General features: G+C 33.8%; 2 long non-coding RNA genes across 2 annotated transcripts; one reads left to right on the top strand and one right to left on the bottom strand.

Moving 5' to 3' along the window:
- Window positions 1-401: 401 nt before the first annotated feature.
- Window positions 402-2,284, bottom strand: LOC121422222. Its single transcript, XR_005971132.1, has 2 exons — window positions 1,845-2,284; window positions 402-1,583 (listed from the first exon to the last, which is right to left on the bottom strand). It is a non-coding gene; the product is annotated as an uncharacterized LOC121422222 (long non-coding RNA).
- A 10,033-nt stretch (window positions 2,285-12,317) lies between these two features.
- LOC121423008 lies at window positions 12,318-14,229 on the top strand. Its single transcript, XR_005971219.1, has 3 exons — window positions 12,318-12,355; window positions 13,353-13,479; window positions 13,975-14,229. It is a non-coding gene; the product is annotated as an uncharacterized LOC121423008 (long non-coding RNA).
- The last annotated feature ends 1,572 nt before the right edge of the window (window positions 14,230-15,801 follow it).

A 15,801-nucleotide genomic window follows, 5' to 3' on the forward strand; every position in this document is an offset into this window, starting at 1 on the left:
GGTATTAAATCAGGCAATATGATGAAGGTATTGATGACATTCAGTGATAGTTTTAGTTTTCTATTCCATCATCTTGTTTTTTCTCAAGTTAAACATATAATGGGTAAAAATTAAAAGTTTTCATGATTGGACAGTAAAGTACACTCTAATTAAAACTTTTTTTGAACCCACCGCCACTTATCATTAATATTTGCACAAGTGCATAATATAAATATTACAAGGTATTTGTGACTAGTTGATGCTGAACAAGATGTAATCAACAAACTTTTATTCAGATACTTCCGATATTCCTAATAACACATTCCTCACCAACAACTTAACCTTTTAATATTTATAAAGTATATCAGGGTCTTTGTTTTATCACAATAAATGGTAATAATAAATCAGATTTTTGAAGGTGCTTGAGACATCCACTGTACTTATCTAAGTGCTTATAAATCATTATTATGCATAGCACAAACCAAAAAGAAAATTCTTGTACATTTTTTTCTTGTTCATCTTGACTGTCAGTGACTTAAGCTTGCTATTGCCAACATGTATCTTTTATTAATGTTTTGTCTTGTGTGAATAGTGGTGAATGAATGTCTTTTGGCTAATGAGGAATCAATGAACTTTATTCCATTTTCAATATTGTTAAAAACACAAAAAGGGTTACTTTACAATATTCTGCAGGTCTTTTGTTGTAGCAATACTGTGTTCTAATTGGATTCCACTACATAAATATCTATTTTATTTGTACAATGTAGAATAATTTTGTGGTTGGTTTGGTCCCAGGGCCATAAGGAAAAAAATGTGAGAGGGGTGGATGAACTTGAAATCTGGAGGAAAATGCAATAATGTATAATTAGAGAGAGTATTAAGGGAAAAAATCTTTCATGATTTTTTTTTTTTTTTGTTTTTTTGGGGGAGCAAATTCATATTTCTACAGGAATAACTATATGTGTAGTTACTTTTGAATTATTCTACATGATTGTATACATTGCACTACATAAATGAATTTTTAGTGATTTATGATATTCACCTAAGTGATGATGTTTCACAGCATTTGTGTAATGCTGTATATCTGTTAAAACGTTTTTGAAAGGAGCTTAATGCATTGATCTGAAATCATTCCAGAGTTCTATTCTGTGCCTTTACAGGTCTTTCATCTCAATCAAAATGCCTTACAATAAAAATAATTCCAAGATTTTGAAAGATGCTTTATTTTGTGATTATGTCTCTATCAATTTCTGATTTTTTTTTTTTTTTGGAAAGAGCTAATTCCTTTCTTCATCATTCTTTATTAGATCCAATATGTCTTTACATTTCATGATTATCAAGAAAATATAGATGTGATAATACAGCATTGATAAAATAATGGAATAAGAAAAAAATCTTTGATTTTGATATATGCCATTCAATATATTTGACTTGTGAAGTACAGGAAATAGTAAATATTGTTAAATTTTTTACTTTTTTATGGATGACCGAATTTAGGGTTTTATAATCAAGGGTATTTATTGGTTTATGATTATTTATTTTTTTGAAGACTGGTTGAAATATATTTATAAATCAGTTATGATAAATGATATAGAAATATCTACCTGTTCCCTCCATAGAATCTGTTAATTTCTTATGCCATTCAATATATTATACTTGTGGAGTACAGGAAATAGTAAATATTGTTATTTTTTTTTTTTTTTGAATGGATGACCGAATTTAGGGTTTTATAATCAAGGGTATTTATTGGTTTATGATTATTATTTTTTTTTGAAGACTGGTTGAAATATATATTTTTTTTTTATTTAAGTTTAGTTGAAATATATTAATAAATCAGTTATGATAAATGATATAAAAATATCTACCTTTTCCCTCCATAGAATCTGTTGATTTCTTATTCATTATATACTTGTACATGAGGTATGTAAATATTTTATTTTATTTATTAGATGATAGGCTTTACTGTAGTAAATTTTGCTAGTTGTATATGTAAGATATGTGTGTATATGTCCATAGAATCATTATTTTCTAGATATCTGTGAAATCATTATAATATATCAGTGTAAATGTAAAATGAATATTATATTGTCGATGTCATTGTTGAATGAGGTTTGCCAGATGACTTGACTATGATTGAAAATCAAATTTGCAACTATCTTCAAATGCAAATAAATCCTAATGGCTTCTAAATACACTTGTGTCATTTATTACTGTATTTCTGATTTACTCGCACACCGTGAAAATGCTGTTTAAATTTAATATATTGCTGGTTACTATATGAACCTGACAGTACTTGTTTAATAGTTTAAACAATCATGCTTAATTTATTGAGAATTAAATATTTACAAATAATCAAACTTTGTTTCAGATTTTAAACACTTGTTAAGACTGTTTAATCAACTACTGCAAGATTCATTTAGTAAATAGCATTGCATACCGGTAAACAAAATAAACAGCTTTTCTTTTTACTGTGTAAACTTCAAGTTTCGTAAAAAACAGTTCCCCTTTCTCCCTTCATGATGGATATCCATTTCAGGGAGTGTTTGAATGATCTTCATAGTGATTCAATGAAAAGGTTAGCTTTCAGCCAATCAAAGCCAAGGATTTCAGTAGCTTATAACAGGTGTTGGTGAAAATACTCTGTTGGCTTCATGAAATGCTCCCTGATATTTTTGTAAAGTCTGCAGTTTTTCTTGCTTGAGGATTTAAAGTAAATGACGAGCAGTATAGAAAAGTGGGGAAGGGGGGGGGTTGAAATGAAAAATAACCAAAATAACCAATTTCATTCCTCTTCTACTACTCGTACTGGTCTTCGCTCATCTAATTCCATCAAACTAAAAGAACAAAGAGGACATGGGGTGACAGAGCATTCTTTGCTGCTGCACCCCGTCTCTGGAACTCACTTCCCCACACTGTTCAAATCTCATCCTCTCTTCAGTCATTCCAAACAAACTTGAAAACCTATCTTATGTCTCATAACGTCCAGTAATATGTGTACCCTAATAACCCCCCCCCCCCTCTCCTTATGAATTTGAGCATATTTTTTGTTAATATATGATTTTATATTTTTCCAATTTACTGTTTATATTTGAAATTATGATAAATTGTCAGTGGATATGTGCGCATTAGAAATATGGTTATTATTAATATAATGAAATCTTTGCTCATTGAAAGGAAACGAACAGAAACATTGAAAGCACTGTGGGAGTGACCTTAATTTTCATGTATTAAAAACTGAGTTGGGTAGATTAGTGAGATGAGTTTTATCAGATAAATGAAAGTTCCAAGAATGACTATTATAGATATCGGGCAAGGTAAAAAAAAATAATTGGAAAATCAACAATTCCTTCTACAAACAAGAAAAAGAAAGATTCTTTCTCCAACACGCTCTACAGTGTGTCCCACCAAAAATAAAAGGAAACTGGGATTCCCAGTTATTTCTTTAAGATATCCAAACGATTTATGGTATTCATTTACTTACTCATTCTTACTGTAAAACGGGTATCCTTTTTTTGTTGGACGCACTGTATAAGAAAAACAATAACTTTTGGAATAAGAGTTATCTGCTGGATGAAGGGGCGTATCGGAGGTCGGTGGTCAGGAGATGCAAGAGCCAAAATATCCCAGTCATATCATGGTATATGAACAGGCAGTGGCGTAATGAGGCACAAATTTTGAGGGGGCCAGATATGGCGTATTGAGCAAAATTTATGTCAAAAAAAAGTTGCGATTTTGAAAAAAAAAATCCATAATTTATTGTTCGAAATAGACATGAAATGAAATACTCCGAAAATTTGCTTTGCCCGATTGATCGTGGGCCCGGCAGCCACTGTGCAGCGCCAGATCGACGAGGCTCTATCCCTTTAATCGTTGAACGCCAAACAGGGTAGTAGCAACTCCCATCTTTTAACGTCTTTTGGTCTGACGCGGCCGGGGTTTGAACCCCCGACCTCCCGGTTGATAGACGGACGCTCTACCAACTGAGCCAACACACCGGTATTTTGACATAATATTCAGAAAATTATATAATATTTAACCCTCCTCTCTATCCCTTACTTTTCTTTCTATTTTTTTTTTCTTTGCACGCCAGTGTGAATAGGATATTTTTTATGATTTTGCGCGAGCATTAGGGGCAAAGCTCTTTGCGACAGTGCTTAAAGTTGCTTAATATAAGTCCTGAACGAGCGAAAAAATCACTTTTCAAAGGTATGAGAATCTAATTTTGACATGACATTAAGAAAATACCATCATTCAATATCTTGCACTTTTCTTTTTGTTCTTGGTTGTGGAACTTTTTGTGGGCCATGGCCCCCCATGGCCCAAATTCTTCCATCTGTATGTCAGTGCTATGCGAGTGGGGTCCGGAAGCTCCGCCCCGGAACCTCTTGATATATTAAAGCCATTTTAAACCTTACAGATGGCCGCTATTTTTAATCAAAATTGATCGCGGGTATATAGCTTTTACACAACAAATTACGTATTAAACCAAATATTTTCAAAGTAGGTTTAATGTCGGCCTATAATTTAGTAATTTATTATTTCTAAAGCGCATAGAGAGTCTTTAGCGTTATATAAATTTCCCGACTGCATGCATTGGCGGCGGAAGCCAAAAATTTTAGGGGGACCACCACAATTTTTGGACAAGCAAAAAAAAGGTGAGGGGGGACACAGGCAAAAAAAAATGACAAGCAAAAAAAAAAAGGTCATGAGCTAAAATTTAGGGGGGATCGTCCCCCAAACTCAAATTTAGGGGGGACACGTCCCCCCCCCCCGCTTCTGCCGCCTATGACTGCATGGGGTCTTGATCTTTCTCCATTTTTCTGTTTACCGGTTTCATTTTTATAATTTTCCCGGTGAAATCCGCTAGGGGGCCGGGAACCTGCCCCCCGCCTGTTACGCCACTGGCCTGATGTAGTCCCAGTTACAGGACGTATTACCTTTTAAAATGCTACATTGAAATATGATGTCAGAGCTCTCATTCAGTGGGCATTCACTAGGGGCAGGGCCGGGTGGATTACTTTGTGTCCCCCCCCCCTTGACAAGAGAGACTTGGTTTTTCCAGTGACGTCATAGGACATATACTACGTCGGGGGGGGGGGGGAATTTCCTCCTCTTCCTTACCTTTGACAAGAGGATAACATATTGATATTATCATTATTATTATTATTATTATTACTATTACCATCATTATTATCATTATATACTGCTTCATCAACAAACATAGAATATGCAAATGCAACCAATATGGGTAGTCACATACACGCATGCAGGGAAAGGGAAAAATTTAACTACCTGTATATGTATAACCCAAAGATCTTCCTTACACAAACAACATTAATTAATAGTGACTGATGAAACACAATTACAATAGTTAAAGATCATAGATGAATATAATGGCTGCCGGGAATGGCTGAACATCAAACATCTTTTGAAATTTTTTAAAGGGGCAAGGAAATAAAAAAAATGGGGATCTCATCTTAGAATAAGACAGATTTTAAGCATAACTATGGCATGTAATAAACATTACCATTCGATTGATAGGCCTGTCATGAATATTTTTTATAGGAACAGATACGACGTTTCGTACAAAATATAAGCTTAATATAAAGAATATGATTATGCGTTATGAAACCAATAAAAGGAGTTCATATGCCTTTTACGTTATCAAATATCACTTTTTTCAACTTTGATTTTAGTCTCATAAAATACGATTCAAATCTGAACTTTACCATGTACTCTATTTTTTTTTTAAATCTTCTCGTAAATTTCTTTTTGTTGGATAACGGGAAATTTGTTTTATCCAGGCAAGGATGTAAACATGGTAAGAAAAGGAAGTATAAGGCTAACGTCACTGGTTTGTAGGAAAAAGACAGACAACAGCTCTCAATATAAGCGTTCTTTCTGTCCCAACTTATTCATATCGTATTTTTTTCACCACTTCTCAAAGACAATGCATCTCTCTTTGGCTTTCGCCTACCCTGTAGGTCTTTCAGTTCTTACCCATCATGCATCGTCACAATGTAAGTTTTTTATAATCATATCTTTTAGTATTTTCGCTATACCATTATAATAATGATGAAAATAATAACAATGATGATAATAATAACAATGATAATGATAATAGCTATTATTATTATTATCATCATTACTATCATTATTATTATTATTATTATTATCATTATCATTATTCGTATTATTATCACCATTATCACTATACGTTTGTAATATGTATCATTATCTCGTATTCATTGAATTGGAATGGTGACATTGTACCAAAACTTAGAATATACTTGATTATTATTGTTAGCATTATCATTATTATCATTAGTACTATTATCATCATCATAATCATTACGTTTGTATTACTACTGTTTTATATATATATATATATATATATATATATATATATATATATATATATATATATATATATATATATATATATTCGTTTTTTGTGGGACGCACTGTATATATATATATATCATCTCGTATTCATTTAATTGGAGTGGTGATATTTACCAAAACTTAGAATATACTTGACCCCCAAAAAATCATCAAAGAATACTAGGGTTGTGGACTTTTGAAGTTTTAATTTTTATGGTGAGGCGGAATGCATGTGACTTCACTTTTTTTTAAATTAAAATCATATTCTCTTGCGGATTTTACCACACCTTCACTAATAACGTTTTAAAAATGTTGGTGAATTATTTTCATTCAACCAAAACTTTTTGTTAAATCATTAACTCCATCATTCCTTTGTGGATTTGATACACCTTCACTAACATGAGGAGTTTTTTTTTCTTTAATTATCTTTTTTTTTAATCAAGACCAAAATTGGTACCATGGTGAATTTTTATGGAAAAAAAAAACATGTTTCTGTAATTACCCATATTCAAATGAATCACAACAAAACTGATGTTAAACTTTTCCCCTTATGGAGCAGTACATCATGTGTGATTTTCATTATACAAGTTCAAGCGTAATCATAGGGGAAGGCGGGGTAAGTTGTGACACTTTTTGCTTTTTGCATGTTAGAATTGATATGATTAATAATATTGTAGAAGATTGTACCTTGCCTTAAATTTATTTTTTCTGAAATATTTGTCAACTATAGATAACTTTCTAAGCCCACACTGAAAGTCATTGTAACCTCTGAAAAAAAGAGATGTCAAATGGCTTAATTTGCCCCATCTGTGGGGTAAGTTGAGCCACAAAAACTATGTATAAAAATATGGGGGAAGAACCAGCATGTCATTTTTTAAATTTAAAGTCTCTTCACTTGCTAATTCTCTATTATACTAACATCCTCCAAAAAGAAGAGAACAGTCATGTAAATTCGCTCCTTTCTGTCTGTATATGGCTTTTTAAGGTTTATATATATATATATAAATATATACATATACATTACCATAAGAATTGCCATGCTGGCTCAACTTGCCCCATGTTGGCTGGCTCAACTAACACCAGTCCGAACTTAATACGATAATTTCGCATCCACACATTTCTTATGCATATATCATCTAATAAAAAGACTATGACAAGAATGAAGATCCATAAATGGACTAACCGTTGTTGTTCTTATGTCCTTATTATATCTAAAGACGTGTGTGTGTAAAAAGCACTTATCTATTTCAGACCCTTTTTACTTTTTGGGCTGAAATTTGTATTTTTCCCTCTAAAAAAGTACTTTTTGTTGCAAAGTTGAAAAAAATGTGGTGGGGTTATGCAATGGGTCATCAATACATGACACCACCACAATGTGTCTGACTCATTCATTATTGGCCTGGGGTGGTGGCTCAACTTGCCCCTACATGCTCGACTTACCCCGCCTTCCCCTAGAGTATAGACTGATTCTCAACTCTTACTCATTTATGTATATATATATATATATATATATTGTGAAAGAAGTGAATGAAGAGAGCAATGGTAAGTTTTCCAGAGCTATCTGCCCTTTGGAAAAGTTGGTGATATACGTCATGCGTGACACAACTGGTACAAAATAGGGTATCAATGGAAAGCTGAGGAGTTTCTCTCTTATATCCAACCATAATGATTTTATATAATCACACGGGGTTTAAATATCCGGCTCCCTTGATTTGGATTACCTTTTTTTTCTGAAACACACTGTATATTAGAAAGTTAGTGGACCACATCATCAAGGAGGATATCCAGGATTTTCCAAAATGGGGCAGTTTCCCACGAGAATTTCACGAGCAAAAAAAAAAAGAAAGAAAAGGTTTTCAATGAAGTGGGGAGCACACTTGCATATGAACGGCAAATTACATTAAGAATGTAACAACACTATAAAGTTCGGCGAGCCTACAAAAACAAACTTTATTGAATGTAATATTTTATCGCCTGACTTGAAAATTCAATATCTTTACCATGGCAGTACTTAACCGCTTTTAAATATGTTCAAGTGAACACGTTTATGAGACAAGGATGATTTTTTTTTCAGATTCATATGTGCTCTCTTTGTATATATATATATATATATACATAAAATGAATTCAGGTCTACAAAACTGCATGGTGTGTCTCGTGCAATACAAGTGTTGTTTTTTCTTACAAAATTAGAATAATATCGGAAAGTTGTCCAAATTTTAAAAGCCTAAATGGGTTACTATTGTATGGGATACCATATAAAGTTCCTTAAATATAAATAATAATAATAACTTACTCCGAAACAGTTTAAAGGGTGTCTGTCCTCAGACTCACAACAGTCGATGAATTGAATCAATAATTTGTAAATTATTATTGTCTCATTCTGACCTACATGTATATGCATATGGATTTTTCTTTTCGTTTCCCATACAATTATATAGTAGAAAAGTGCCGAAATCAGGTGTAATGATCTTTTTTTCTTTCTCCCTTTTTTTTGTTGTTGTCAAAGTGTATTTATGCGTCCCGGACCTCTATACCCTAATTCTAACTTGGATCCGCCCCTGGGCACAGACCATTTTGAAAAAAATATGAAAGTTTAGCCTAAAATAATCATCACCGTGATTTTTTTGGTGCTAATTTGTGCTTATGCTAATTCCTCTATGAACCGGATTCACAACACTAAGATGAGATAGTTAAATTATTTATTGCGACCTATCAGATTCCATTGACTATGGGATTCTATTTAATACATAGAGATATATATAAGGCATTAATATCATACCATATCTCTATGATCGATTCGATTAAGAATGTAGAGCAGCCATTCTCAATTACTTTTTTGGAAGCGCCACATTTCTTGTTGAGAATCTGTAATGCTCCACAATCCATTACGCAATATCAGCGGAGGGGGTCCAGAGGCCCCTGATGGGGGTCGAGGGGGCAGAGCCCCCAGAAGTTTTGGAATATGAGGCCTTTTAAATTGCCCATGCAGAGGTGCTGCAATTAATATCAACAGAAGAAATACAAATGCCAACAAACTACACAATATTATTATTAAATGAAAAATGACCAGTGACTTTTTCACAACATACCAATGATACCACTAGTTCAGACTGTTCTGCACCAGATCTATTGGCTGAAGCAAGTGGCGTAATGGGTAAAAAAATCAAGAGGGCTAGATATGGCAGCTGAAGTAAAAATATTGAACTTTTCAATACAAAAATATATATTTTGACATAATATTAAGATAATTCCACTCTTTCCCTTTCTTTTTCTTTCCCTTTCTCCTTTTTTTCTTGGCTGTGAAACACTTGGGGGCCCCCAATCACCGCCCCCATCTGTACCCCAGTGGCTAAAGTTACGTTCCCCGATTTTGCAAGGGCTGAAAATTAGGCGTTACACTGCACTAGCGCCCCAAACTGCCCTCTTTCTCTACAACTCACGTGCAGTATCATTCATTCAGTTCGTCTTTAGCAAGAGTGCATGCAGACAATCACGGCAAGCAATACATCTGAGCATACATATATTTCACTTTTACAACTTCGGATTTTAATCGGCTCCGGAAACAAGGTTTCTGCTTGTTATGTCCCAAATTCATAATCTATTATGATCAGGATGTTCTTTAAATATCACATTATTTGATGTTTAACTCTTAACCAAAACTTATACTCTGGAAATGCAAAATTTATCGCCGTTGACGGAAATAGAAATCCTACAAACGGGGTTTTCATATCACTTATGTGGCACATAAACTTTGTAAGAATAAATAAAAAGGAGAACACCATCGATCTTCCATAATAGGGGTTATCGAGCACTAAATTGGACAAAATTGAAGGAAATCAATTCGCAATTAAGTGTCAAGTAAAGAGTTTTTGTTTTCTCTTTGTATTAAAATGATCACCAAATCCTTATTTCCAGGTTACTGGTAGATACATTTTTATTTCCCCAATTTTTCCTTATTTTTACTTTTTTTCATACCAACTCCCAAGCGCCACTCCGCAAGGCTCGGTGCGCCACAAGTGGCGCGCGCGCCACCATTTGAGAATCCCTGCTCTAGAGTGTAATCCCACCATAGAGATGTATATTATTGACACTAGAGGGCGGACTTCATCAAATTGCTGTGATTCCATGTTCGGGGCGGCCGCCATCTTAAAGAGGGCAAGAGCGCGGATTTATAACACACGGCTCTATGGGAGAATATCACATATTTCACTTTTTTACATTATATTTTCAATTTAATGCTGTATGCAACGTTAAAATCACTAGGCAAAACATTTTTATGTTAAAATATATGATAACCATGCATATTTTATAAAGGAGATGGACTGAACATCCAGAAAACGGGGGAAAAAATAGGTTGCTGTACGTGCATTACCTATGATGTAGATCAGGGCTTGGTCTGAAGTTTCCCCTCCTTTCAGTTAATTTTGAGGAAATCAAAGTAGAAATCATATGGTGAATCACTGATAATCCCATTAAATATAATATTGGAGACTATGCGACGTTATAGCTATATTTAACACCACGGGTGTTAAATCTAGCAGCCCAATCAATAAAGGACCTCACCATCTGGTGTTGGAGTTACACTGCCACTGGTGTTAAGATTACCAACATTTAGGATGTTAAAATATATCAACACCAGTCTTGGTGTTCGATTTGAACACGAGTCGGAGAATGTTATGAAGTTAACACCATTTGGTGTTCATTTGACACCCTCGAACACCTGCAGAAACGAACATTTAAACGAAAGTTTAAATCACCCATTGGTGTAAAAAAAAATACCAACACCAGTTTGGTGTTGTTTCACGGTTCGGATTCACACCTTGGTGTCCGATTTCAAGTCAGTTTTCAACACCTGCAGCCTGACGGTGTATCTTAACACTAGGGTATTTTTTTAAAATAACCCAACAACAGACAGTGTTGAGTTACTCCAGTGAAGTGTAACTTCAACAATAATTTTTGTTAAAATATTTCTATCCAACACCTGTCACGGTGTTGTTTCAACACTTCTGAGTATTTGGTGTTTATTTTACACTCTAAGTGTTGTTTCAATACAGTATATTGCTTGAACACTGAGTGTCAATAAATGAGCACCAAAATACCAAATCAAGAGAACATATGAACACTCTAAAGTGTTAAGTTGACCTTATCTGACACCCTTGTCACGGTATATGCTATATGATGGCTAATATATTGAATAACTACTACTCAGTCGACCTCGTCGTTTTCCCCCGTTTTCTGGATGTTCAGTCCATCTCCTTTATAAAATATGCATGGTTATCATATATTTTAACATAAAAATGTTTTGCCTTGTGATTTTAACGTTGCATACAGCATTAAATTGAAAATATAATGTAAAAAAGTGAAATATGTGATATTCTCCCATAGAGCCGTGTGTTATAAATCCGCGCTCTTGCCCTCTTTAAGATGGCGGCTGCGCAATACATGGAATCACAGCCGCATTACGCGCGCGTCAATGCGAGCGATTACTCTAGTGTCAATATACATCTCTATGAATCACACAGAGATACGATCTTACGTACGATCTTACGTATACGTAAGCTCCCGAAGGGAGCTAGAGAGGTAACTCTTTTCGCGCGTTTTTATTTCCCATAGGTTTTGTACACAGCCAATATGGCTGCCGGCGGACAATTTGAAGGGTGATTTTGGAGGGTCAATGTTTTATTCATAAAATGACGTCAAATTACGCAAAATGCACTTCTATGATTGGCTAAGACGCTAATGTTTTATTCATATATTATGAATTAAACACGTTTTTTCCTTCCCATAATTCCCTACGAGATCTGTGCGAAGTGCACAGTGCTGTTCTTTCGGACTCTGCGAATTTCCAGTTTCTACAACGAAATAGCTCGACTAATCATCTGTTTATAGAATTGATGTTCGAAATCGTGATTTCTGAGTGAACTTCATTGGAGCAGAAAATCTTGGAGGGAACATCAATATTAACTTAATGACATTCCATAAGAATAAAAGTAAGTTAAGTTCATTTTCATGTTTTGATCTCACTTGCAATGGTGATGTGTTTGCCGGGGTTCGGGGCCCATCCCGTATTACTTTACTACGTAAACCTCAATTTCCATACACTCCCATTTCTTTTGCCTGACTTCCAAATAAATCATCTGTCAGTTAGTTTCTAAAACAAAATAGGCCTAACTTACCATTTGTCGTAGACCTTCATCGGAATATGCTTTATGTAGGCAAAAAGTAAACCTGTATTTCAGTTTTATTGTCAATTATCAGGGGTAGATGTGGACTTGTTTCCGACCTCCTGACGACAAACTGTCGATTTTGGTCAGAGCGAGATCCGGCCTTGATATCGCCGGCGCTAGCCGGCTAGCAAGATTGTCGATGTAGTCATGGGGTATGAAAATAGCGGGGACGGACTAGGCCCAAACTTCAAGCTTGAAAGTTGAAGTTTAGGCCTAGTCCGTCCACGCTATTTCATCTTCATATGAATAAGTATAATTCTCAGCAGCTTCTTTTATTCAGAAACTTTTTACTTCAGAGTAATCATGAATGAAATCCAATTGATTTAGTGTTAGGATTTGAATGAAATGACTTAGGCCTAGACGTAAATCAAGTTTCTATTTGAACAGGATGCCCTGGGCCTGGCCTGGGGTGGTATTCTGAAAACGTTTTTAGTACATAGTTATTACTTCATTCAAATGTGATGTGATTCTTCAGTTATATACAGGACCAGCATAGACCAGGTCCTGATTCAGCTATACAGCTGAAGCAATATGTGGTTAGAATCATTTTACTTTAATAAACAGTTGGGTACCTGGTATGCGTATGCCTCTGTGAAACTTCATGATAGAGAGAGAATGAAGTTTTTGGACCAGATAATTTAGTTTGGAATATTCATACTTCAATGATATGGGCAGCTGGATTTTTTAAAAAAATATTGTTTAAGAAGAGTAGTTTTATTTATCTCTAATACTCTCAAACTAAAAAAAATGTTTATTGCAGATCCAATAGGACCAAGATCTTAGCAGTTCACACCCGGTCAGAGGGACAAAATTGAGAACCATGCAGATCAGCAAGTGTGAGTTACACTCTAATGAGGAACAGGACATCTGAATTGGAAAATTGCAAGGTATGCTTGTTGTTTTAATAATAATACAGCCTGTATCTAAGCTCATCCCCCCCAAAAAAAACACAAATAGTCTAAATAAATAAATATTCCCTCTTTTGGGGGAGGGGGGGGGGGTATGGCCAATTGAGCTGAATAAAGATGAGATGTCATGTAAAATTAAAGCTCCATTGATAGTTAATATTTGCTTGAATTCAGATTCACCAGTATTTCCATTTTCACCGACCATACCTTATGTCTATGTGCATGTACATGTACATAAAAAACATGATATTAACAGTTATCATCTGATGAATATTTGAAATAATTTGCACTCTTTATTATCAAAACATAATGTAAATAGTTATATTGATATATCAATTTATTTGGATGTAGAACAAAAGTGACAAAAGTATTAAATAGAGTTTAAATCTTAATAAAACTGGACTACATGTAGATGAGTAAGAATAATTTACATCAGCAGCTCATTTTGTTCTTTCTCTATTTTTTACAATGCAGGTTTCCCACTGCCCAAGCTGTTTAAGTACCGGTATCACAACAAGTACCAAGATAGAAGAAGTATGTAGGCCAAGTTGATAAGTAGTTACTTCAAATTAATTTGAATAGATATATCAACAAAGCATTGAATGTTCTTTAAACTGCATATCTGTAGAAAAGAGTGTAGTACAAGTTCAGGTTCATCAGCGGGCAATGACATTAAAGTATACAAAATTTCACACAAAATACAAGTAAGAAATATTTTTTTTCCAATGGGCAAATGTATTAACTTTTATTGATATTTAATACTTCTACTAATTCTTAGAAATTTTTGTGAAATTAAATATAATTTCCAGTTTAAAGGCCTATTGTATACAAGACAAAAATTTATATTTTGAAATAAAAATCATGCGTAGATAAATGTTAATAAAGGTGATCAGAGGATTAAGAAATAATTTTAGTATCATTCCTGGACTTCCATTATAAACAAGTTATTACTATCATAATCTTGTCACTATGACAATTACCATGGTAACAGGGCTGAGCAAGAAATCAAGGTCTTTGTGGTAGCTGCAATGGGCTTGGACAAAGTTACCATAATTGCAAGTCTTCATAGAATGGCTGAATAATTATGTAGGAATATTAAATTGCATTTATTGTTATCTTACTTTTTAAAAAGTTTTGACATGGATAACCTCAGCAAAAATATATAAATAGACTATATTTTTAAAAATAGATTGAATTCTAGCCACAGTGACAGTAGACAATATCAAATTTTGTGAATGATTCACTAATGTATTGACTGGGAAAGGCACTCTTTAGGGAGATTCTGGAATTATCCCCCCCCCCCCTTTTTATGTGGAGTGCTCTCACATTAGTAGAATATTTCTTGTCAGCAAATTTGGAAGGAATTTACTTTCTTTTTTTTGAGTGACAAACTTTTGTGGAAAAATAAAACAGAATATCACAGATTTTATAATCTTTATGAAATCCTGGATGCATCCCTCATATTAACTATTAGGCTCATCGACATTTTTTGAATGAAATTTTAATAAACATTGTATATTTTTACTGAAGTGTAGAAAAATGTACTCAATCCTTTATTTTGTAAATCTAAGTTAATGCTTGTAGACTCTAATTATTATTGTTATGTTATTTTGAATATTGTCAATGTTTTAGAAAATGGATTTCTTAATAAACATGTTAATTTTGAATTAAATTATCTGATCTTGGTCATTTTCATTTATTAATCACCAATTTGTGATATATTGCTTCCAAAAATTTTTATGCACAAATGGCACAAGATGTTGCACTCTGTGTTCAAATGTGATGATACTACTGTGACATCATGAGAGCAAACAGCAGTTAAAATATTCTTCAAGAGAAATAAGGATAAGAGTGGGAAAGTAATAAAATGACAGGAGAATTGTTTGCCTTTATGCATATATTTGTATGTGTCATTTTCTGAGAGAGAAGAGGCAGGAAATTGGGGTGGGGCAGTTAGAGAAAGTTGTTTGTTTTGGAAGAAGCAATCATAAGACCTTACTGTTCATGATGGGTATACGGGGGAGGGGAATTATTTCTACAAAATATGGAACCTGTATATAAAATGTATTTTTCTTTCCATACCAAAATTTACCAGATTCATTTCCAGTTGAAAATAAAAAATAAATATCCTATAGCCTACGATCGGCTTGCTCTCTTGCCTAGATAATTTTGAGAATCCCCCTAAAATATTGTACCTAGGTCATGGTTATTGATATATGATAGTGACATAGAAGTCGCCATTTAAAATTAAGTGCTCCCGACTGCTATTCATAATAGGACCTATATTGGAGACTGTACAAT

The sequence above is a fragment of the Lytechinus variegatus genome, chromosome 10 (assembly GCF_018143015.1).
Source record: "Lytechinus variegatus isolate NC3 chromosome 10, Lvar_3.0, whole genome shotgun sequence".
NCBI lineage: Eukaryota > Metazoa > Echinodermata > Echinoidea > Temnopleuroida > Toxopneustidae > Lytechinus > Lytechinus variegatus.